Source organism: Haliotis rubra, unplaced genomic scaffold (assembly GCF_003918875.1).
Source record: "Haliotis rubra isolate DU_JTF1 unplaced genomic scaffold, ASM391887v1 Scf771, whole genome shotgun sequence".
NCBI lineage: Eukaryota > Metazoa > Mollusca > Gastropoda > Lepetellida > Haliotidae > Haliotis > Haliotis rubra.
The window spans coordinates 186783-212961 of record NW_025767492.1 but is presented as its reverse complement, the minus strand read 5'-3'; the positions used below and the strand labels follow the sequence as shown (position 1 = coordinate 212961).

The 26179-nt window shown below is 37.9% G+C and overlaps 1 protein-coding gene across 1 annotated transcript in view; it reads left to right on the top strand.

Moving 5' to 3' along the window:
* Positions 1-224: 224 nt before the first annotated feature.
* LOC124260706 (microtubule organization protein AKNA-like) overlaps positions 225-26179 on the top strand; it is a 62568-nt gene continuing 36613 nt past the window's right edge. The window contains exon 1 of the mRNA XM_046694992.1: positions 225-289. The gene's annotated coding sequence lies outside the window, so the exon portion shown is untranslated. The remainder of the gene's footprint in view (positions 290-26179) is intronic.

The window sequence follows — 26179 nt, the reverse complement described above, 5'->3', positions numbered from 1 at the left end:
GTCAGGAATAAATCTGCATTACAGTTATTATGCTTTGGTATTTTTGAAAATGATATTTTGGACATAATTTAGATTTACTTTACATATTGTGTGGACACAAAACACACAGTGGGGTTGAAACAACTCACACGAGGTACTCAAGTATATAGAAATTTGTGAAAATCTATGTTCATATTTATAGTGATCCGGGTTTCACAGTTACCCGGCAGGTGCTTGTTTCGAAAACGAGGCTGTCGTAAGCCTATTGAAAACAAACTTACACGCTGGACTACCCCAAAGAAAATCCAAGGTAAGATACGGAATATTATTTGTATTTGACAGCTTATTCGACGGGATCACTGACAAGATAGGTATCGTCAGTTAACCACATGTACATTCAAAGATACCATCAATAAAGTTTGACGCGTATTTTGAAGATTTGGGTAAAAATATTTTGTGATACTGTACCCGTGTCATGCCCCTCCTTTTCGGGTTGCCTAGAAATTATGACGCCGTTTCTATGGAAACGCGACGCTCGTTGATCTGAGATCATTGTCGTATTTAAGGGATCGCGTTAAAAGTAACCAATAAATGGTATGTTGAATTTATATTGTAAACAAAAGCCAAGATTTTCAGCGCGTGATTTCGTTATTCACGCTTTTAAGCCGCATTTGATTCGTTAATGTTATTAAATGGCAACATACAGATCTATCATACATCCTAGATGTATTTTGCCAGTTTTTACCGTTTTGTGTCAATAAACTGACAAAATTGTCGTCTTCCGTGTTATTTTGAGAGCAGCTTCTATTATATATGCGTGTCTGGTCATGCTCTACCCCGTTATACCGCTCCACATGGCGGCCTACTCTGGAATGTCGTACCGGTCAAACGCAAGGGGATGGTTCCTTGGCTCTGACATGCCAATCTCGTCGTATTAATTTCCTTCCATTGTTATTTCGTATGAATGCCTTGGAGTTGATCTCGGTTGGCAGTTTTGGTAAACATTTATTTTTATCATTAAACATGATTTTTTAATTCCAGCCACCTTGATGCTAATTCCTTGCACCCTTCGTGTTATTGTTTTCAACTATTAACAGTTGGAAGCTAAGTCAATGTTTGTGTTCTCTCTTTATTTCATGACATACACCATACATATAGTTCTTGCAATAATTATGTCATATGTCTAGCTGCAGAACTGTGGATGATGAATTAAGTAATAATTACTTGTTCTCTTCTTCATGGTAGTCACACGCATCATCAGTTACACACAATTGTTCAAATCATTTTTAGCAATTTTTTCATCAAATACATTGCCTCCAATTGATATTTTATTTATTAAAAATAATATTTAGATTTTTGTCCCTCACTATTTTTCTTTGATACTATGTTTTATTTGATATTTTGAATTGATTTTCAGAATATGTTTAACAATTTAATCTTTTTAAATATCCTTTAAATATTCATATAAAATCTTTTGAGTATGTTGATTGTTTCTTGCTTCCCAATGTTATAGTTTTGATCTTTCTCATTTAAGTCATATTAATTTCTTTCCTTAATTTTACTTGCAAACCAATCTGTCATTGCAGAAAGCTAATGTAAATGTGTATTGCTATGTTAATAAATGCACTGGTCATAATGAAAGATGAAGCTATGATGTGTATATCCCGGTATCAGGGGTTTTCGACGATGTAAGACAAAAACATAATATTTATATGTAATATATGAAGTTTTAATTTTACTAACCTTGGGTGATAAAGGATATATTCATCTATTTCACACAAAAATATCAAGTGTTTCATACAAAAATAAGGTTGATGACATCGTATCGGCGAAACTGTTGCCCTTCGCCACATCCATGGATTTTGTATGGGTTTTCGACGATGAGCCATACTTTTCGCTCCGCACTGCGAGGGAGTGTTGTGATAACGTGGCTTTCTATTGAAATATTGCCTGTCACCAGTCATGAATGATCTTACAGAATTTTCGCTTGCTATTTTTTGTTATAAAGGCAATTGATTTTGCATCTGAAGTGGTATAAACGATCTCGGGTAAATAATATTGATGTTTGTTTGCTTTTTAAACAACTTAAATTCCGGTTTTCAATTGTCAATACAACTTCTCACGACAGTGACTGGGCATCCGCCCTGCTGATGAAAGTGCTTGTGCTAACCGATCGCGCACATACTTCCCCTATATAGTGCCAGCAATGCATTCGTCGAAAACACCAGAACGTCGAATTCAGCTCGCTTTGGGATATTCATTGCGTTCATGCTGATTTGTAGATGAAAACAAACTGACTTCATGACATCTTTGGTGTGGTGGGGTAACCAAGTGGTTAAAAGCTTTTGCCTATCACACGAAAGGCTTGGGTTTGATTTCCCACATGGGTACAACGTGTGGAGCCCATTTCTGGTTTCCCAGCTGTGATATTACTGGAATATTGCTAAAAGTGAAGTAAAGCCTGTTTCACTCCTTAAATATTTACTTAATGTCAATTACATAATGTTGTCCAGTTTATGTGCACATTTTACAGCATTTGACAGAAAACAAATAATAAATTACTATAATGCACACATGCACACAGATAGTGGTCAAATGTATCATATGTTATGTTTGGGATTACACTTTCTTGGTGGAGTGGGGCGGTGGGGTAGCCTAGTGGTTAAAGCGTTCGCTCGTCACGCCGAAGGCCCGGGTTCAATTCCCCACATGGGTACAACGTGTGAAGCCCATTTCTGGTGCCCACGTCGTGATATTGCTGAAATATTGCTAAAAGTGGCATAAAACCATACTCACTCACTCATAATGATAAGTCGTTGCGTGCCGCTGCATTGACAATGTATACCTGAAACTGATACATTTAAATGACCAGTTACCTTATTGCACGACGGTAGTATTTCATACATGTCTGATTGCAAAATGTCACGCAGTATATACTCAGCAATGTTTCCGTGGCCACCCGATCCACCTTTTCTACGACAAGCAGATGACGGGGGTTCTAACTGAAACTGCTCAAGAGGTCAGTGTATGCAATGACGTTGCATGTGCTATGTTTTGGTGAGGCTGACTTCGGGGCACGGTGGGGTAGTCTAATAGTTAAAGCATTCGCCGAAGACGTGGGTTCGATTCCCCACATGGGTACAATGTGTGAAGCCCATTTCTGGTGTCCCCTGCCATGATATTGCTGGAATATTGCTAAAAGTGGCGTAAAACTAAACTCACTCACTCACTGACTCAGTAAAGTACAGATTCTAGTACTTTTGAAAGCCAAGCTCTCAGAGTCAGGCACCTAATCACCAACACACAAAGTCAGCGATCTACTGCAGCTTCCACCATAATATTGTTTGTTGTTTTAAAAAAAATAAAATAATCCCAAACCCCCCCACTCCCCCACAGCAATATTCACGCTATATAATTTGTTAATATACTAGTATGGACCAGATAGTCCAGTGATCAATCTATGCAACTGCAAACAATGATATGCATCAAGCAATAATAACTGTATTAATGCTCAGGACGGTTTGCAACATTCAAGAAGATATTGGTGTCATATTTGTTATATTTGCCACATTGTGTTACTGACATTTCACTGAGTAGAACATATGGTTACAATGACATCTACTGTGTTGTGTGTTAAGCATGCCCAGTATGTTAATTGAAACAGCTTGTTACATTGTTTCTACCTTGTTGTGGAATATGGGAGTTACATCACATGAAGACCTGTGAAGATCCAGGTTAGAATTGGTCTTCAGCAACCCATGCTTGTCGTAAGAGGTGACAAATGGGATCTTGTGGTCAGGTTGACACATCATCGTATCCCAATTCATAGATTGATACTCATGCTGTTAATCACTAGATTGTTTGGTCCAGACTTGATTATTTACAGACCACCACACATATAGCTGGAATATGGCATTAAACACCAAACCAACTAACCAACCATCAAATGATATTCAGTGTGTTGTAGTGATTTGAGTGCAACCCATGGCTGCATTAATTCAAGGGATGATTTATCGATGCTCATGATGTCAATCACTGAATTGTCTGGTCCAGACACAGTTATTTACAGACCACTATTGTATAACCGTTGGCGGTGGGGTAGCCTAATGGTTAAAGCGTTGGCTCGTCACGCCAAAGACCCGGGTTCGAATCCCCAAATGGGTACAATGTGTGAAGCCCATTTCTGGTGTCCCCTGATGTTGCTGGAATATTGCTAAAAGCGGCGTAAAACCAAACTCAGTCAGTCAGTCAGTGTATAACCAGAATATTAATTTTATTCAGTCTCACAGTTCATGAACCATATTATTTTACCTACTGCCTTGCCCTCCCTGCAATGCTGAAACCCTAATTGAATCAAGTCTAGACTTCCTCAGGTTCAGGAATCTCACTGGGGCTCCTTTTCCATTTAAATGGGTTTATTTGTTACTATCATTATATATATTCAGAGACTAAGGTTTAGTCTATATTATAGAATGTGGCATTAACAGTTTGATTAAACATCAAACAAACAGAAAAATCAAGGAATGGTCAAATTGTGCTGCTACAATTTAAACAGCATTGTTCCTGTGACCAATGATTCTTGATCAGTAACATTTGAATAAATTATGCATGTTATGTGAATTCTTTATTCTTGAAAAACAAATAAGCTGCAGATTTTTTTAAATACAATTAGGGGTAGCCAAGTGGTTAAAGTGTTCACTCGTCACGCTGAGACCCGGGTTTGATTCCCCTCATGGGTACAATGTGTGAAGCCCATTTCTGGTATCTCCGCGATATTGCTGGAATATTGCTAAAAGTGGCATAAAACCATCCTCACTCACCCAATACAATTAGGAAAAGACTTGGAAGTTTGCACTTGAGAGATGGGTAACTACCTATTCTGTGTGACAAGTGGATTGTCACTCAGGTATATTCAATATCAATTGTCATTTAAATAAAGAAGTCAAAGACTCTTCTCTAACTAAGATTGGTTGGTTGGTTTGTTGTTTAACGCTGCAACCCATGCTTGTCGTAAGAGGCGACTAATGGGATCAGGACTCGCTGACTCGTCTGGTCCAGACTCAATAATTTACAAACCACCATATAGATGGAATATTGCTGACTTCTTTTGAGAGGCATTGAGAGGAATATTCGGCAAACAAACAAACTCAGATAGAGCTTCATTGGATTGGATGATCAGACCATGTGATCTGAATGCAATATAACACCTAACAGCGTGATATGTTCATCAAAGACATTTACAAAGCGACCTATCAGAAAATATTTGCCATTCCTGTCTACATATGTCAAGGGTGCCATTGGAGCCATCTATTCACCCAGAAAGGGAGACCCTCTCTCAGGACACAATCTGGAGGTGAAGGCGTCATGCCATGAATTATTCATATGAATTCCAACACTACATGAAGGCACCAACTGTGACGGAAAGTATTCACACTGTGTATGAGTTATGCTTCTTTAATCAAGTGTGGAACAGATCAGGGCTTGGAGTATTGTACAGACACAAGTGTCGTCTGCCCTGGCGGCCATCTTGTTTCTGAGGCTCCATAGTGGGAATATATTTGTTGAATTGGGTGTGGAGTTTATTGTTGATCGGAGCTAAGGCTGTGGTACTGGTGCTGGGTAGAAGTGTAGTTTTGGTTTTGTTCCAAGCATAAAACTGGTACATTGTAGTCAACTGGAGTGGTTGTCCACAGAGTTGGAATGAGTTTAGGTTGAGTGGAAATGTATGGAAGGTGTTTCCGAATGGCAACAAATGGAAGCATTTCTGGAGTTTTTATCTGACAAAAAAATTTCCTGCAGTTTGATACCCACTACCTAACCTTATTTTGAGTGTGAAATTCTGACCCTCCATTCTATGGAACTGGAACTGTCATAGTTTATGTTAGAATGGAGCCGTAGGCTGTAGTATTGGCATTAGCTAATTGTATGGAGGTGCAATGTCAAAGGGGACTCAGAGAAAGTTTTAGCTCAAAATGTTAATTCATTGAATTTTCAGCACTCTCGAAATGTACCTGCAGAACGACAGTGCCTTGTCCTAGTGTTGGGAATTGGTTAAAATCTCATAATTGATGATTGGTTCATTACCACCGATCTATCATCGAAAATAATTGGTTAGTGTCATTATTGAAATTTGTTAATGCACAAAAAATAAGGAAAAACATGTAGTTATTTTTGGGGGTTTGGGCAAAGTTTCACATCTCTAAAGGATGACTAGTATGTTAGGAACATAAATATCTTGGTGTCTTTAAGATAAATTCAATCATGACTTGGAACGAGCTTATAATGCTTATGAAATGTAACAGACAAAACCAACCTTGTGAAAAATATTGTTGATGAAAGCAAGTGTTCCAGAATTGTTTGTGTTCGATTATGAGAAAACGTGATCGATTGCTTGGTTGTTTAGTCACTGCGACCAATCTTCGATTATTTCAATAAATCGGATCACCATTACCTTGTCCTTGTCTTGTAATTAATAAACATGTCATACAACTTTTTGAGCTCCTTCTTATATTCACAGGTATCAAATCTGTGCTGAAATTATTGAAAACATGTTCACAGTGAATGAGTGAGTGGGTTTAGTTTACGCCGCAGCCAGCAATATTCCAGCTATATGGCGGCGGCCTGTAGATAATCAAGTCTGGACCAGACAAACCAGTGATCAACAGCATGAGCATCAATCTACGCAACTGACCATCTGATCCTGTTAGTCGCCGCTTACGAAAAGCATGGATTACTGAAGATTTATACTTGTTCACAGTGTATGAAATAAGCCAAAAACCCAGCCAGACACTAGTGCTGGTAACCTCAAAATGTTACCAGCCCCAAATGGGTTTGACCAGACACCAAGATATGGTGAATTTATTCAGATGTATGGAACATGTAACATTTTTACCAGACCATTGGGCTGGCTAGCTGTAAATTTATACCATCCGTCAGAAATCTAGCCCGTCTCAGGAGGTCGGACGGGGCCTTATTTCATACTCTGTTGTTCATCTCCTACAATCGTTTTATGTTTTAGCTCAAGACGTCACTCCAAAAAACATTCACAGCTCTTATAATGTAACATGTGAGCAACAGTACCTAGTGCTTGTCACGTATTTGATAAGAAAGTCATGCAAATTATTTCAGTATAGGTACAAAAATATTGGGTAGGACAGATGATTGGGAACACACAAGAATGTTCAGACCAAAACAAACAATCTGTCAATGGTGATTTAAATGTAGGTGCCTTTGTAAACAGTCTGGAATATAATTACACGCTATACACACAGTGGCTCTTATGGCCCTGAATCATGCTATAGGTCGACCTGTGCACAGCAAACATGGGCTCTTCGTGCAGTGTTTAGGGACTAACTGCCACTTTATTATCCTGATTGCAGGAAGGTATTTTGTGTTTATTTTCAGTTGTCAGGACTTTATGATCTCAAAGCTCAGTTTTTTGGTTTCATTTATTTTTTAATGTTTTTAAGCAAAAGCATTTATATTTGTGATGAAAATAATTAGTGTTTAAAGTTTGTTTTATTATCGCCATGAATGTTGTGTAAAAGACATGTGAAGCATGTGCAACGTACCACTTATATCATCTTGGTCTGTATTAGTGCTGGGAATTGGTTCAAATCTCACAATTGATGATTGGTTCAATACCAACGACCAATCATCGAACAAAATTGGTTAGCGTCATTTTTTAGATTCTTCTATTCAGGTTGTAGTTGCAGATAAGTATAAAGAAAAATCATTTGGTTCTCTGTTGTTTTTTTGTTTTATTTAGAAACTGCACAAATTACATTTGCAAATTTCACATCCAGTGTAAAATGATTAAGTTCCAGTGTAACATAAAATTCCAAGATTCTTCAAGAAATATTCAGTTATGACTTTTCAGAAAGTGAGGTGAGTTTTCTAAGAATGAAACACGTTTTCCAGCCTTGACAACTTCATAGATATGTTCCATCATCAAGTATTTCAAACTCTATTACAGCGGTTCCAAAATCGTTTGTGTTCGATTATGAGAAAATGTGATCGATTGCTTGGTCGTTTGGCCACTGCGACCAATCTTTGATTATTTCAATTAATTGGAACACCACTAGTCTGTATGTAATCTAAGCAAGCCAGATTTGAAAGCAGATTTTATAACTGTAAATATGTATTTCCTATCCTAACAACAACAACAACAACAACAACAAAAATTGTAATGCATCAAACAGACACCTTAAAACTTGTTCAAAGCAAAAATGTACTTATAATAGAAAACTTGTAGACAACCAGAGAACCAGTAAAGCCAAATTGGAAGTTTGTTGATAGATGAATAAATGAGTGAGTGAGTTAAGTTTTATGCCGCACTCAGCAATATTTCAGCTATATGGCAGAGGTCGAGTATGGACCAGACAATCCAGTGATCAAATGCATGAGCATCGATCTACGTAATTGGGATACAATAGCATGTCAACCAAGTCAGCGAGCCTGACCACCTGACCCCTCAGTCGCCTCTTACGACAGGGTTACTGAAGACCAATTCTAACCAGTTCTGATTATTTTCAGACTTTCCCCATATAGCTGGAATATTGCTGAGTGCGGCTCAGCAACAAACCAAACCAAACCCAATGATTAGCACAATTTAATTGTTATTGCATGTAGTCACAAAGGCCACAAAGTCTGACCACCTATTTAGTATGCAATATTAATTGCTGCCTATTAGAAAGGTTGGATTGTCACCAAATGTCACCTGGCTGGAAGGGTGGCACATGGTCCCAATGAAGGATGTTCTTGTAAAACATACAGGTTACAAATCCGGTGACGTCTAGCTACGTTGGTCATTTTGAGTTTTTGTCAACTGGTGACAGCATTTGGAAACTTGCTTCCTGCAAGTTTGGTGAGGAGACTGTAGGGCATTTGGTATCTTCTTCTCCAAGTACCTGTGAAGATCCAGGTTAGAATGTTGTGGTGTTAGACACATGTTGAACAACAGGCAAACAAACAAATCTTACGCAAGTGAATTCTTTACATGCCTCAGTAGATGGGTACCCAGTAGGATGAGATGAGTAGTAACCTTGTAACTTCGCATAAAGCAGCTTGAGGCATACACCCCATGGAGTTGAGAATCATCAGTGCACAATATAATAATGTGGCGCTTTTAACATGCTTTAGAATGTGGATATTTGTGCATTATAAATGTGCACTTTATTATTATTATTATAGCTGTTGTTTTTGTTAAAGAGTAATCTTGCTTATCCCTAGTTGTTGTTCCTGGTCTAGGATGGAATATTTACTGACACTCATGACATTTTTAGTGATGTTGTTGTTGTTGTTGAAGAGTAGTCTTGCTGTCACTAATTGTTGTTAATGGTAAAGGATGGAATATTTACTGTCAGTCATGACATTTTTGTGATGGTATGTGTGGCATGTTGTTGTTGTTGTTGTTGAAGAGTAGTCTTGCTGTCACTAATTGTTGTTGATGGTAAAGGATGGAATATTTACTGTCAGTCATGACATTTTTGTGATGGTTTGTGTGGCATGTTGTTTTGTTGAAGAGTAGTCTTACTGTCACTAATTGTTGTTGATGGTAAAGGATGGAATATTTATTGTCAGTCATGATATTTTTGTGATGGTTTGTGTGGCATGTTGTTGTTGTTGAAGAGTAGTCTTGCTGTCACTAATTGTTGTTGATGGTAAAGGATGGAATATTTACTGTCAGTCATGACATTTTTGTGATGGTTTGTGTGGCATGTTGTTGTTTGTTAAAGAGTAGTCTTGCTGTCACTAATTGTTGTTAATGGTAAGGTTTTAGGATGTAATATTTACTGGCAGTCATAATATCTTTTGTGATGGTATGTGTGGCATGTTGTTGTTGTTGAAGAGTAGTCTTGCTGTCACTAATTGTTGTTAATGGTAAAGGATGGAATATTTACTGTCAGTCATGACATTTTTTGTGATGGTTTGTGTGGCATGTTGTTGTTGTTGTTGAAGAGTAGTCTTGCTGTCACTAATTGTTGTTGATGGTAAAGGATGGAATATTTACTGTCAGTCATGACATTTTTGTGATGTTGTTGTTTTTGTTGAAGAGTAGTCTTACTGTCACTAATTAATTGTTGTTAATGGTAAAGGATGGAATATTTACTGGCAGTCATGACATTTTTGTGATGGTTTGTGTGGCATGTTGTTTTGTTGAAGAGTAGTCTTGCTGTCACTAATTGTTGTTGATGGTAAAGGATGGAATATTTACTGTCAGTCATGACATTTTGTGATGGTTTGTGTGGCATGTTGTTTTGTTGAAGAGTAGTCTTGCTGTCACTAATTGTTGTTAATGGTAAAGGATGGAATATTTACCGTCAGTCATGACATTTGTTGTGATGGTTTGTGTGGCATGTTGTTGTTGTTGAAGAGTAGTCTTGCTGTCACTAATTGTTGTTGATGGTAAAGGATGGAATATTTACTGTCAGTCATGACATTTTGTGATGGTTTGTGTGGCATGTTGTTGTTTTTGTTAAAGAGTAGTCTTGCTGTCACTAATTGTTGTTAATGGTAAGATTTTTAGGATGTAATATTTACTGGCAGTCATAATATCTTTGTGATGGTATGTGTGGCATGTTGGTGTTGTTGAAGAGTAGTCTTGCTGTCACTAATTGTTGTTAATGGTAAAGGATGGAATATTTACTGTCAGTCATGACATTTTTGTGATGGTATGTGTGGCATGTTGTTGTTTTTTGTTGAAGAGTAGTCTTGCTGTCACTAATTGTTGTTGTTAATGGTAAAGGATGGAATATTTACTGCCAGTCATGACATTTTTTGTGATGGTTTGTGTGGCATGTTGTTGTTGTTGTTGAAGAGTAGTCTTGCTGTCACTAATTGTTGTTGATGGTAAATTATGGAATATTTACTGGCAGTCATGACATGTTTTGTGATGGTATGTGTGGCATGTTGTTGTTGTTGAAGAGTAGTCTTGCTGTCACTAATTGTTGTTGATGGTAAAGGATGGAATATTTACTGGCAGTCATGACATTTTTGTGATGGTATGTGTGGCATGTTGTTGTTTTTGTTGAAGAGTAGTCTTACTGTCACTAATTGTTGTTAATGGTAAAGGATGGAATATTTACTGTCAGTCATGACATTTTGTGATGGTTTGTGTGGCATGTTGTTGTTGTTGAAGAGTAGTCTTGCTGTCACTAATTGTTGTTGATGGTAAAGGATGGAATATTTACTGTCAGTCATGACATTTTTGTGATGTTGTTTTTGTTGAAGAGTAGTCTTGCTGTCACTAATTGTTGTTGATGGTAAAGGATGGAATATTTACTGTCAGTCATGACATTTTGTGATGGTTTGTGTGGCATGTTGTTTTTGTTGAAGAGTAGTCTTGCTGTCACTAATTGTTGTTGATGGTAAAGGATGGAATATTTACTGTCAGTCATGACTTTTTTGTGATGGTTTGTGCGGCATGTTGTTTTTGTTAAAGAGTAGTCTTGCTGTCACTAATTGTTGTTAATGGTAAAGGATGGAATATTTACTGTCAGTCATGACATTTTTGTGATGGTTTGTGTGGCATGTTGTTGTTGTTGAAGAGTAGTCTTGCTGTCACTAATTGTTGTTGATGGTAAAGGATGGAATATTTACTGTCAGTCATGACATTTTTGTGATGGTTTGTGTGGCATGTTGTTGTTTTTGTTAAAGAGTAGTCTTGCTGTCACTAATTGTTGTTAATGGTAAGGTTTTAGGATGGAATATTTACTGGCAGTCATAATTTCTTTTGTGATGGTATGTGTGGCATGTTATTGTTGTTGAAGAGTAGTCTTGCTGTCACTAATTGTTGTTAATGGTAAAGGATGGAATATTTACTGTCAGTCATGACATTTTTAGTGATGGTATGTGTGGCATGTTGTTGTTTTTTGTTGAAGAGTAGTCTTACTGTCACTTATTGTTGTTAATGGTAAAGGATGGAATATTTACTGTCAGTCATGACATTTTTTGTGATGGTATGTGTGGCATGTTGTTGTTTTTGTTGAAGAGTAGTCTTCCTGTCACTAATTGTTGTTAATGGTAAAAGATGGAATATTTACTGTCAGTCATGACATTTTTTGTGATGGTTTGTGTGGCATGTTGTTTTTGTTAAAGAGTAGTCTTGCTGTCACTAATTGTTGTTAATGGTAAAGGATGCAATATTTACTGGCAGTCATGACATTTTTTGTGATGGTTTGTGTGGCATGTTGTTTTTGTTAAAGTGTAGTCTTGCTGTCACTAATTGTTGTTAATGGTAAAGGGTGGAATATTTACTGCCAGTCATAACATTTTTTGTGATGGTATGTGTAGCATGTTGTTGTTGTTGTTGAAGAGTAGTCTTGCTGTCACTAATTGTTGTTCCTGGTCAATCTGGCCATCGTGACGTTGTTCAGTGTGGGTATCTGTGGCATAAAAAGTCTCGCAGCTCCTCAGGAAGAAATGTTCAGATTGAAGTGCATAGTCACAACTCTACAGTAATAAGAACTCCTTTCCATAACGATGTAATGTTCCATAGAGGAGGGTGGGAAGGGGAAGGTTTCCCTCTACAGTTGGAACTTCTAATACGTCTGTAACAAATAATTTCTTATATGTAGTACAGTTTTATGTCTGGTTAAATTGGATATATGGTTTCCTTTGTACAGTGACTATTTCTTGCCTCTTGTGAAATACGATGTACATGTTAAACATTTCTATGAAGTAAGAAATGTTTGCTCATATGAAAGCCCCCCAGTAGAGCCCCTCACTGTTGGTGAAGCGCCAGCTAGGCATGCCAGAGTTTTGTTTTGTATTGTGTATGTGGTGGGTTGTTCCTGACTTAGTGCTGGTGGCCTGTGTGGACATGCGTGTGTCTCTGTACTGACGTTCTTTTCTCATTCACATACTTGACTTATACCCACATGCACTTAAGCAAAATAGAATGTTCTTATCAACAAAAAATGTTTTGTCTGTGCTGCTGTGTATTATGTCATTTGAACAAAGTGTATTTTTTTGTTACCGAATATTACCATAGATAAGATGAACTTTGAAGACCAAAACAGCAGAGTGTAGAAGGGGGTCAGCATGTCTAAGGATAACACTATTGTCAAACTTCTGGTGAACAGTAAGAAAATGACATCATTTCGTGTGAATGAACAAGTGGAGACGACTTTGTCAGTCACAGAGGACATCAAATTTGCAAGAGAAATATATTCCAGCATTTTGTGATTTTAATTTCAGGTTTTGCTGTATAAATGTGAAATATGTATAATCATAACTAATGTTATGCGGCAGCACTTTGGTGTTATGCCGGATTTGTGTGCACGGAACAATTTGACCTTTCACCGGTGTGGTATTTGTGCCCTCTTGCTATTTCTAAAGTGAAAACAGTTTGTTGACATGTAATCGTCCAGCTACAGTAAATATGACTTTTAGCAAAACATAGTATATATATATATACATGTACAATGTATATCCATTTTCCTACAATCAACTATATTTCATTTCAAGGCGTGAGTAGATGCAATATGATAGTGATTGCTGTGAATAATGCGGACCGAAGTTATAATATACTGATTTCACAAAATTGATTCACTTTAGACCAACAGTGATCTTATGTCATCGAAAAGTAAAAACAAACACAGATTCCCACATTAGGGGTCAGTAGATCTTTAATGGATACTATTCTCACTAAACATACTTATTGTTTTACATCCAAGACGGTAACTGCCAATGTCTTTTGGTCTGAGTTGGCCATGATTAGGACCCCATCGTGGGGGTTCGGCTTATGTACGAAACATACCATTTAGATACTTATTTTAGGGGTCAAGTTAGGGGGTCGGCTTATCTATGGTAATATATGGTACTTTATAAGAGTTGAGTGTTGTTTAGCATTGAGAAAATACAACTGTTTAGTGTTTTTAAATGGAGACAGTGCTTATGAATTACTTATGGCGTTTGTCTTTACATCATGACCTTGTAGACAAGGAAAGGGCTGTGTATTCTTGTCTATCCAGAAACATGTTATGAAAGCTCTTTTATTGACATTAGCATGATTATTTTCTGGTGTGAGGTCGTGTATATATTGTATACTGAACCACAAAAGAAATGTCGCACCGATAGCGTTTTCTTAAAGCACACACTTTAATTCACTCTAATTAACAATCAAAACGGAGGATTGAGTTCAAACTTGACAATTATGGTGTACACATTTTCGGGAATCACATTTAGAGTTCACATAAACAAAATCACTAAAAATGATACCATTAAGATACCCCAAAGTCAGTATCGTGTGTGGCATCCATGGGCATCGATGAAAGCGTTGCATAGTCTGTACATGGAATGAATTAGCCACCGTGCAAGAAATTTTGCATTTGGTTTTGAAATGCAACGTTTCTTTTGTGGTTCAGTATATATACCCATGTCTAAATATGGTGCAGTGAAATCAATTATCGTACGTAACCATCATTGGAACACCCTGAAATATACCCATGTATGGGCCATTCAGATATATACACATCTATGGACCACCCAGATATACAACCAACTATGGACCATCCAGGAATATTATCAACCTTTGACCACCCAGATATACACCCTACTATGGACCATCCAGGAATATTATCAACCTTTGACCACCCAGATATACACCCTACTATAGACCATCCAGGAATATTATCAACCTTTGACCACCCAGATATACACCCTACTATGGACCATCCAGGAATATTATCAACCTTTGACCACCCAGATATACACCCTACTATGGACCATCCAGGAATATTATCAACCTTTGGCCACCCAGATATATACCCACATATGGACCATCCAGGAACATTATCAACCTTTGACCACCCAGATATATACCCTACTATGGACCATCCAGGAACATTATCAACCTTTGACCACCCAGATATATACCCTACTATGGACCATCAAGGAATATTATCAACCTTTGACCACCCAGATATACACCCTACTATGGACCATCCAGGAATATTATCAACCTTTGACCACCCAGATATACACCCTACTATAGACCATCCAGGAATATTATCAACCTTTGACCACCCAGATATATACCCACATATGGACCATCCAGGAACATTATCAACCTTTGACCACCCAGATATACACCCTACTATGGACCATCCAGGAATATTATCAACCTTTGACCACCCAGATATACACCCTACTATAGACCATCCAGGAATTTTATCAACCTTTGACCACCCAGATATACACCCTACTATGGACCATCCAGGAATATTATCAACCTTTGACCACCCAGATATACACCCTACTATGGACCATCCAGGAATATTATCAACCTTTGACCACCCAGATATACACCCCTACTATGGACCATCCAGGAATATTATCAACCTTTTTGACCACCCAGATATATACCCACATATGGACCATCCAGGAACATTATCAACCTTTGACCACCCATTATACCCTGCACTATATAGACCATCCAGGAATCAACCTTTGACCACCCAGATATATACCCACATATGGACCATCCAGGAATATTATCAACCTTTTGACCACCCAGATATATATACACCCTACTATGGACCATCCAGGAATATTATCAACCTTTGACCACCCAGATATACACCCTACTATGGACCATCCAGGAATATTATCAACCTTTGACCACCCAGATATACACCCTACTATGGACCATCCAGGAATATTATCAACCTTTGACCACCCAGATATACACCCTACTATGGACCATCCAGGAATATTATCAACCTTTGACCACCCAGATATACACCCTACTATGGACCATCCAGGAATATTATCAACCTTTGACCACCCAGATATACACCCTACTATGGACCATCCAGGAATATTATCAACCTTTGACCACCCAGATATATACCCACATATGGATGACCCAGATATTTATCAACCTTTGACCACCCTTCCATGGACTATGACCACCCCCAGAACTATTGACCACCCAGATATATACCCATCTATGAACCACCCAGAAATATACCCAGTCCATTGACCATTCAGATATGTACCCATATATGGACCATCCAGATATGTACCCATCTATGGACCATCCAGAAATATACCCATCTATAGACCTTCCAGAAATATACCCATCTATGGACCATCCAGAAGTATACCCATCTATGGGCCATCCAGATGTTTTAACTTCCATGGACCATCCAGAAATATACCCATCTATGGACCATCGAGAAATATACCCATGTATGGACTATCGAGAAATATACCAATCTATGGACCATCGAGAAATATACCCATATATGGACTATCCAGAAATATACCTATCTATGGACCATCCAGAAATATACCCATATATCGACCATCCAGAAGTATACCCATCTATGGACCATCGAGAAATATACCCATATATGGACCATCCAGAAATATACCCATATATGGACTATCCAGAAATATACCCATCTATGGACCATCCAGAAATATACCCATATATGGACTATCCAGAAATATACCCATCTATGGACCATTCAGAAATATACCCATATATTGACCATCCAGAAATATACCCATCTATGGACCATCGAGAAATATACCCATATATTGACCATCCAGAAATATACCCATCTATGGACCATCCAGGAATATACCCATCTATGGACCATCCAGAAATATACCCATATATGGACCATCCAGAAATATACCCATATATCGACCATCCAGAAATATACCCATATATCGACCATCAAGATGTATTAACTTCCATGGACCACCCACCAATTTACCATGGACCACCCACCAAAATACCATTCCATTGACATTTTCCTTGCCAAAAGAGTTAGTTTACAATCAACCCAACAGACTACCTACCACCCTTATGACAAATCCCACCAGCTAAACAACCAAACTATGCCTCACATAAACCCTTAACATGTTAAACCTGCCTCCGCTCCCCTATCATCTTGACTTTCACCTGTAAAATCAGGCCCCACTCAAGGTAGAAGTGCTATCTAGTCCCCAAGAACACCAGCTTAATGACACCCTGGGAGACCTACCTTTCCTCACCTTAGATCCCTTAACGCTTACAAAATACTAATCATCTCAATGACATAATCATGATAATACTGCCCCTCAGGTATTCCCACTTACCTTGATAATACCTGTGTGTAGACTGGACAAGCTTCACACAGGGTCCACACAGTTCTATGGCTGTACACACAGGCTGTAATTAGAATACATGTATGTGTGGACAGGATGAACTCCGCACAGGGTCCACACAGCTCTAAGACTGTACTCAAAGGCTGTAATTGGAATATGTGGCCCAAGCCCTATAAATCCTTCCTGTCTCTGTGTGAGGCTTGTTTGATATTTTCTGTAAGGATTACATGGGTTCCGAGTGAGTGATGTATACGTACAATAATGTGAAATATCAACATAGGTGTTTATCATACTCCAAGTTGTACGGTGTATTGATTGTGTTACTTATGGTTGTAAAGGGTGTATACATGCTATATCGTCTCTCTCCTCTGTCAGTTTACACCATGGAGGGTTGTTAAAGCATGGCACAAGGACTGATGTGTAAGTAATAGACGTACATGTAAGTACCTTGTCTGTATGGCATTTCAGTTCAAGGAAATATTATATATATCGTCTCTCTCCTCTGTCAGTTTACACCATGGAGGGTTGTTAAAGCATGGCACAAGGACTGATGTGTAAGTAATAGACGTACATGTAAGTACCTTGTCTGTATGGCATTTCAGTTCAAGGAAATATTATAGACTGGTGTGTTTTCTCAGCATAATCATGTCAGGTGTTTTCATCTGTTTTAGACAGGAAAATATGAAATTCAATTTCTTTTATCTATTTATGTTGTTTCAATATGTTTCTGTTATGTGAAGGAATGGAGAATGATCCCCAATTTATATACTTGGGAACCCAATGCTCATGGCTTGGACACCTAAACATAAAACTGAATTTCCCAGACTCAAGTATAAACAGACTCAGGAAAATGATCCAAGATTTATCTCAGTAGTGAATACACAATACCATTTAGAAAGTGGTCTTTTGGGGTTCTTTTGGGGGGTTGAGTCCCATCCAGGATTTGAACCCACACCATCAGCGATAGGCACCTAGTTCGCTAGCAGTGGTTGAGTGAGTTAGATGCCTGATTGGCGAACAGGTGCCTCACTCTTAGGGTAGGGGGTTGAAATTGTAGATGGGATTTCCCCCCTCTGTGTGTGTGTGTGTGTGCATGAGTGTGTGCGTGTGCATGTGTGCATGTGTGCTTGCTTGCATGCATGCATGCTGTGCAGTGTCAGGGGAACCCTGAACCCTCCTCCTCGCCCGGCCAATGCAAAACATTAACTTCAATGTGGTCTTAAGTCATTTTCAAGGGGGGTGGGTGGGTGTGTGTGCATGGTGTGGGGTGGAGTGTGTGTTGAACCCCCTCCCCCTGGATCCGCCAATGCTTTGACTTCCTGTTTGTGGAAGCTGCAGTGGCTGAGTGGGTTAGATGTCTGACTTTGTGTACTGGTGATTAGGTGCTTCACTCTCACACTTTGATTACGAATCCCAAATGGGACTCCCCTCCAAAAGTACTCGAATCTGTACTTTACTGTGAAAGCGTAATCCCAGATATAACATGTGTTACGATGACCTCAATAATTGTCAACATGTTACTCCCTTGTTCATTCAAACTTAATAATACGGCCACTTATACCATGCAGGGACATGTATACAGCGTATACAACATGATGGACAGTATTACCCCGGATAACCCAAGCTGCCTGTGAGGTGCTTGGAGGTTAGTAGTCATATGACTTAACCCACCGGGTACCCATTTTTCTGCTGGGTGAACTGAGGCAATTTTGAACAAACTCACTGGAGACCACATGGGTGCTTCGTTGTGGGCAGGACAGATTAGTCCTAGAAACTCTCAGGAGTCAAGCTGCCAAATCTACGGACGCTTCGCGACCAACAGTGCTTAACTTCAACTGATGTGTGATCTGAGCTCTATGCACAGGACCATACACCAGCACCCCAAAAATGTATTAGAGTCAAGTGGAGTCCGAATTGGACAGACTGATGTACCCTAAGAATGACCTGTAGTGTTGGGAATTGGTTGAAATCTCACAATTGATGATTGGTTCAATACCAACGACCAATCATCGAACAAAATTGGTTAGCGTCATTTTTTAGATTTTCCTATTCAGGTTGTAGTTGCAGATAAGTATAAAGAAAAAAACATTTGGTTCTCTGTTGTTGTTTTTTTGTTTTATTTAGAAACTGCACAAATTACATTTGCAAATTTCACATCCAGTGTAAAATGATTCAGTTCCATTGTAACATTAACTTCCAAGATTCTTCAAGAAATATTCAGTCATGACTTTTCAGAAAGTGAGGTGAGTTTCTAAGAATTAAACACGGACAACGTCCTGAATATGTTCCATCATCAAGTATTTCAAACTCTATTAAAACAGCGGTTCCAAAATCGTTTGTGTTCGATTATGAGAACATGTGATCGATTGCTTGGTCGTTTGGCCACTGCGACAAATCTTCGATTATTTCAATTAATCGGGAACACCACTATGACCAGATCACTTGTAAACATGATATTGACTGGTTGGTGTTTATTGATCGTCATCCAATCAGCGAATCTCATTTGTAGCAGGATGCAGGTGCTGCGTGATTGTCACCATTTTGTCCGATCAATACTCTTTGTGTGGAATGACACTAAACACACAATTAATCTAACACCAGTGTAGAGCTGATGGTATCTTAGGTGAGATAACAGTGACTTGATTCTGAGGATTTTAGATTCTCTGAGAGACTTTATCCACAAGTGTAGAGTTACTTTCCCTTCATGAATGCCACAGCATGTCCTATGTCATTACACCTATTTGAAACAAAGATTTTTTTCTTTCAAATGTTTTCTAACGAAAAAATGTTAAAATATAGGTCATCACCTCAATTACAGTAAGGTAAGTAAATGAAGTCAGATGTCACTTATTGGGTGATTTTCATATAACGGAGGTGTCTGAAACAACAAGGTTCTGTATTTTATATATTCTATTGTCACTTGACACTAATGTTTTTAATTTCTTTGTGAGTTTTTAGGAAATCGTTAGCACAGATTACCATGAACAAGATAATACTCTATATACCACTTGATACATACTAGCTACCTAAACACTTATTGTCATTAGTTGTAATCTGGATAATCCATGTTGTAACATTGACTCAGCTGAATGTAAGAGCTTGCTGTGATGTAGGTATTACCTGACCTGTCTAATCCACCATTGTTAGTGGGAGAATGTGCAGGTCAGGCTCGGCCGTGGCTCAGATAGAGTAAAGTCACACCTCAAGTCGGATCGCGTGTTGATTATTGGTTATATTGCCTGTGTATTGATTGGTTGATAATGTCTTTGTGACAAGTGGTTGTTCTTGGATGGACTTTATTTAAGTCCTAGAAAGATAAGTGCTAGTTTTTTAATATAAATTAGTGAGAAGGTGGATAATTTGTGAAGAAACAAATGAGACGTCACATGGCGAAATGAGAGGTGGGTGGCTTTACAGTGACCAGTGTTACATTGTGTTTTATTTTTTAATTTGCTGAATATCTGAATATGATGTTTGTTACCTTGTTTGTTATGATTTGTTAATCATGGAGAGTAGTAAGAAAATTATTTCTCAACCTTGGTTGGCTATCCCATGTTGCAAACAGATTTGTCTCCCTTTGTTACACCAGGATCTTGTTGTGGTTTTGTTCCTGGATCTACTCTGATTATGATCCTTGGTCCTTCAATACCATGTTTGCTTTGCCATTGAAGTGGGTACCCTGTAAGGATGGGAAAGCCGCTAGAACTTGGTGTGCCTAGTGGCTGCAAGGGTTGTATGACCCCAAGGGAGTTGAGATTGATAATACGATGTGCTGTTGAGACTGACATCCAATGATTTAGGGAAAAAAACAACAGCGCCTTCAACATGTACTAGTTGTGTGGATATGTGCGCTATATAAATATCCTATAATAATAATAAAACGTGTAAAGGCAGCTGAAGGCTAGGGGTTCAATCCCCAGTGACGTCATACAAAATGATTTCAAAAGATGGTACTTGTTTTTACCTTGCCTGTCACTTGGGATACAGTGATAACACAAGAACTCGTCGTCTCAGTGTCTGTAGGATATGCCTGTGTGGGATAATTATGTTCAACTGTAGCATCGTATATCTGGATGTGTACAAGCAGCCACACAAACACATACATGCACGTTAGTAGGTATAGAAATTCAAACATGTTGAACACATTCTCACCTCACCAAAGCTTCAATGTCAACCTTAAGCTTTGTTCACATAGTAATCAGTCAAGCGATATAACAACTATACCGTTCAAAGCTGTGTAATATCCAGCTCACTCACTCCTACAAGATACCCAGAACAGAGGGAGCTTAAGTCTATACCATGCCACGTTATTACAGTGAGTGAGTGAGTGAGTGGTTTAACGCCGCTTTTAGCAATATTCCAGCAATATCACGGCGGGGGACACCAGAAATGGGCTTCACACATTGTACCCATGTGGGGAATCAAAGTCGGGTCTTCGGCGTGATGAGCGAATGCTTTAACCACCAGGCTACCCTGCCACCCCCCACATTATTACAAGGTATGGCCTTGAGGTAAAGCAGTAGAGATGTAGGGTAATATTCCTTTATTATCAAGATATTCCTTCGTTATCACAATATTCTTCACTAGTAAGAGAAGTTAGTGGGAAGAGAGTTATTGGCATCAAATGTTGTCTTATGTGAGAAATGATTTTGGTCAGCAGGTCTTGTTAAGGCCAGACCAATTTTATTTCTTGTTTTGCAGATTTTTGTCCTCAGAAAACCTAAAGGCAGGGTGAGGAAAAAAATTAAAAAATAACCAGTCAAAGTAATATTCCTTTTAAATGCTAAAAGTAGTTTACTTTTGTCAATTTGTGAAGTGTATATGGAGGAAAATACAATCTGAAAATAAATTTCTTGTAAGTTTACATTTCTGGCCAATAAAAACATTAGGATTATATTTTTGAGCTTGGAAATTTATTTATTCTTTTCTTATTCTTGAAAAGATATGACAGGCAGATCCGTTAAACAAAAAATAAAATTGGTCTGGCCTATCCAGGTACTATAGAAAACGTCCAGAAAACCAGAAATGTCTGACCAAGCCGAAAGAACCGTGACCAATCACTGTGTAACATGAACGCCATCTCATATTGAGTGTTCCGGTAATTTGTGCGTCTATTGATTGGAGTTTAATCTGAGGAGTATTGATAACAGATGTATAATGTGTCCTGGTTTTCTGTATGGCTGTTCAAGCAGAACATTTAACCACACTTATGTTACTTCACATATAAATATATGGGTTGATTGCCTGTCTGGTGAAGGCTGTTTGTATGGAGGTCGTAGACGATTCAGTGGGGGAAGTTACTGTACTAGTCATTTTTCTATTTATTACTTGATTTTCTGATCAAAAGTACAAAATGAGAGTGTGAAATCAAAAAGACTTGTTATAGTTTTTATATTATTAAAAATCAAAGTTTTTAATGTTTTTTAAATTTCTCCAACAGGACAATTAGTGCACTTGTACTGCCTTGCCTCTCCACATGTTAAGTAGTTGATTATAATTATTAAGGCAGTTTCAAACAATATTTTAACAGTGTGTTAACATTTATTTAAAGTACAGTTAATCTTTTATAAACTGGACATGATGTGTGAAACTAAACTCACTCACTCACTCACTCACTTTTGTAAGCCCACTAGCAGCTGTCCTTGGAACTGTATGCACGTGAGTGAGTGAGTGAGTGAGTGAGTGAGTGAGTGAGCATGGTTTCATGCCGCTTTTACCAATATTACAGCAATATCACGGCGGGGGACACCAGAAATGGGCTTCAACTGTTAGCATGTAACGACAACAATAAGATCGCTTGATGAAACAGGATCTTGTCCCGCAATATGAATTTAGATTCGGTCGTCACAGGTGCTTGTAAAATTATAGGTGTTACAGAGATGCCAACCTCTACGATTTTATCATAGTCACTAGAAATATTAGCCTCAAACTACTCCAATACAATTGCACTAGAAATTCTACGAAATTTGAAGAAAATTCATTAAAAGTCAGATATAGAGAAAAACATATTTTCGTCGATTAAATACATTTTCGTCAAAAAGATACGACAAGAAGAAATGTAATGCTGATAATTTGGAAATCCGCTGTTGGAGGTATGTGAAATTAAAGCTTCGCTCTTGATTAGTGTCATATTATATTTCTCAGAATTCATCATGATTTTAAATATTTAGTTGACTACTAATTTTATGGTCAAACTACTAATTTTGATCCTTGAATCTACTATTTTGGGATTGGCATCTCTGGTGTAATGTCTGGTAGTGTTGAGATCAATTGGCAAACAGGGTCTTGTCTCACAAGTATAGTTGCTCTACATCCGTGTCAACTTATGGTATGCTGACACTGCTGTTGAAGAAAGGGCTGAATCGACTATCTTGAACCAATACCTCCACCTGCCTAGGTTACATCTTCTACTGGATTTGTCGCAACAAGGGTCCAGTTGTACAGGTCTACCATCAATTCTTTGAACTTATGAAAGAAAGTTCACAGTGAATAGCTACAAACTTGCTGATGTGGCAATAAGTCCAAGTAGTCCACTTTTATATGTACTGGAGGACCTGTCTTTTGTACATGTTATATCCTCAGCTGATTGACAACCGATGATTTATTTTAAATGATGTGTTAATGAACGTGTAAAGATCCGGGTTAGAATTGGTCTTCACCTACCCATGCTTGAAGTAAGAGGCGACTAACGGGATCAGGTGGTTAGGCTCGCTGTCTTGGTTGTCACATGTCATCATATCCCAATTGTATAGATCGATGCTCATGATGTTGATCACTGGATTGTCCATCATATAGTGTAAACGACAAAAGAAACAAAACGTGTTCATGGACAGAGAAAGACAAACTCTAAGAATATGTAGATTACCAAGATCTGGTGATCAGCTGTTCAATATTCTATCTCAAGAGATAGACAAGCTCTAAGAATATGTAGATTACCAAGATCTGGTGATCAGCTGTTCAATATTCTATCTCAAGAGATAGACAAGCTCTAAGAATATGTAGATTACCAAGATCTGGTGATCAGCTGTTCAATATTCTATCTCAAGAGATAGACAAGCTCTAAGAATATGTAGATTACCAAGATCTGGTGATCAGCTGTTCAATATTCTATCTCAAGAGATAAACAAGCTCTAAGAATATGTAGATCCCTAAGATCTGTTGATCAGCTGGCCAATGTTCTGTCTGCAGAGATAGACAAGCTCTAAGAATACGTATATCACCAAGATCAGGTGTTCAGCTGACCAATGTTCTATCTCAAGAGATAGACCAGCTCTCAGGATACGTAGATCACCAAGATCCAATGTTCTATCTCCGAGAAGGCCAGCTAGTCCTCCAGGAAGATCCCGTGTTCCAGGTGATAGCCGAGTCTGTCCTTGAAGCTCCTGGTTACATTGTGTCTGTTATGTACTTGTCTCGGGGCAGTAAGCCACAAGTAGCTATGTCATGCTGTCGGACTTAAGTGTTGTCAGAAGCTACAAGTCTGATATATCTCATGGACTTTATGTGGACTATGCTACTCTCCTGTGTCTATAGTCCGTTTGGCTCAAAAACGGACCGATGAATTGCAATCTAACTCGAAAACTAATAAACATAAAATACTCAATGAAACACTGATCATAATCAAAACCTCAGACCAACTCTGTGAGGTTTTTGCAGAATTTATGTCCTAAAAATAAAAAAGTTGTTTAACAAAGTATCATTAAAAATTTGACACAGTTCACTATTTGTTACGAAGGAGGAGTGCAGAGAAAGGGACAGCCAGGTGTTCAATTCATCGGTCCGCTTTTGGGCCAAACGGACTATAGTAATGACAAAATGTTGAATTCTGTTGAAGCTTGTAAACTAGAAAGGTATGGTAATTCTTTTAAAGGTGAACATCTGGTGTAGTAAAAAATTTGATCAGTGAGTCATGATTCTCAAAGACTGAAATCATTGTAACACATGTATTGCAAAGGAAAATAAATCATTGATACATTTTGATGGAAACTGAAAACCATTATTAAATAACTGATCTGTAAACTGAGTGAAAAAATTTTAAATGCTGATTTGCTGTCAATCATGATATATATAGTCTATAAATGAAAATGAAAATATTGTCATACAATGTCTTGATTGATTGATGATATATATAGTCTGTAAATGAAAATAAAAACATTGTCATACAATGTCATGATTGTTAGATGATATATATTGTCTATAAATGAAAATGTAAACATTTTGTCAAACAATGTTTAATATCTATGTTTGCACATAAAGCAAATCTTTTAATTCATTTTCTGAAGATCTATAAGGCTGTTTCCAATTGTGCCTAATCCACTGGATATTCTTGACTGACTAAAAATAGAATGGGCGGGGATCGTGCTTCATCATTTTGCTGAATAACATAATTGATTCTTTAGTATTGGCTGCGCTTCTGTTAATGAATAAAAAAGCAGCCTGTGACATTGTTATGGTGGACATATTTGTTCATATTAGAATTGATTTGATTGATTTTTTGTATTCATGAATTACTGGAGAAAAGTATTGCAGTCAATGCTTATATTTTTTATATTTTGTTTGTTTTTATTATATCAGGCATCAAGCTTGATGTTTTGTTAAATAATTCTGATTTTTGTTTTACATGTTTAAATTGCGCTTTGTTTTTTATGTAAAAATATACTCGGAGAATGCTTTTGTATGAAATGATATTTAGTCATTTGTCATTTTTACAAATGGTCATTTTCCATCCAATTGACCAGGGTTGTGTAGGTAACCAAGTGTTCCATGTTTTTGATACGTCACACCAAAGGCCTAGATTCAGTTCTCCAAGGTGTGTGAAATTATTTCTTATGTCCTCCACCATGTTATTTCTTTGGATGACTGAAAGTAACACAAAACCCAGCTCACAACATAAAAGAAAAAGAACGAAAATGTTTGAAATTAGACATTGTGGTGGTGCTTTAAATGGTATAATAAATAATTTGGTTAAGAAATGTACTTTTTTTCTCACTGATGTGCAAAAATATAGTTTTGTCCAATACGGAATGAGCATTACAATTGATTTAAATAGGGCGTAAAAGAAAAAAAGTCATTAACTGGTTTTTGAAACGTTCCC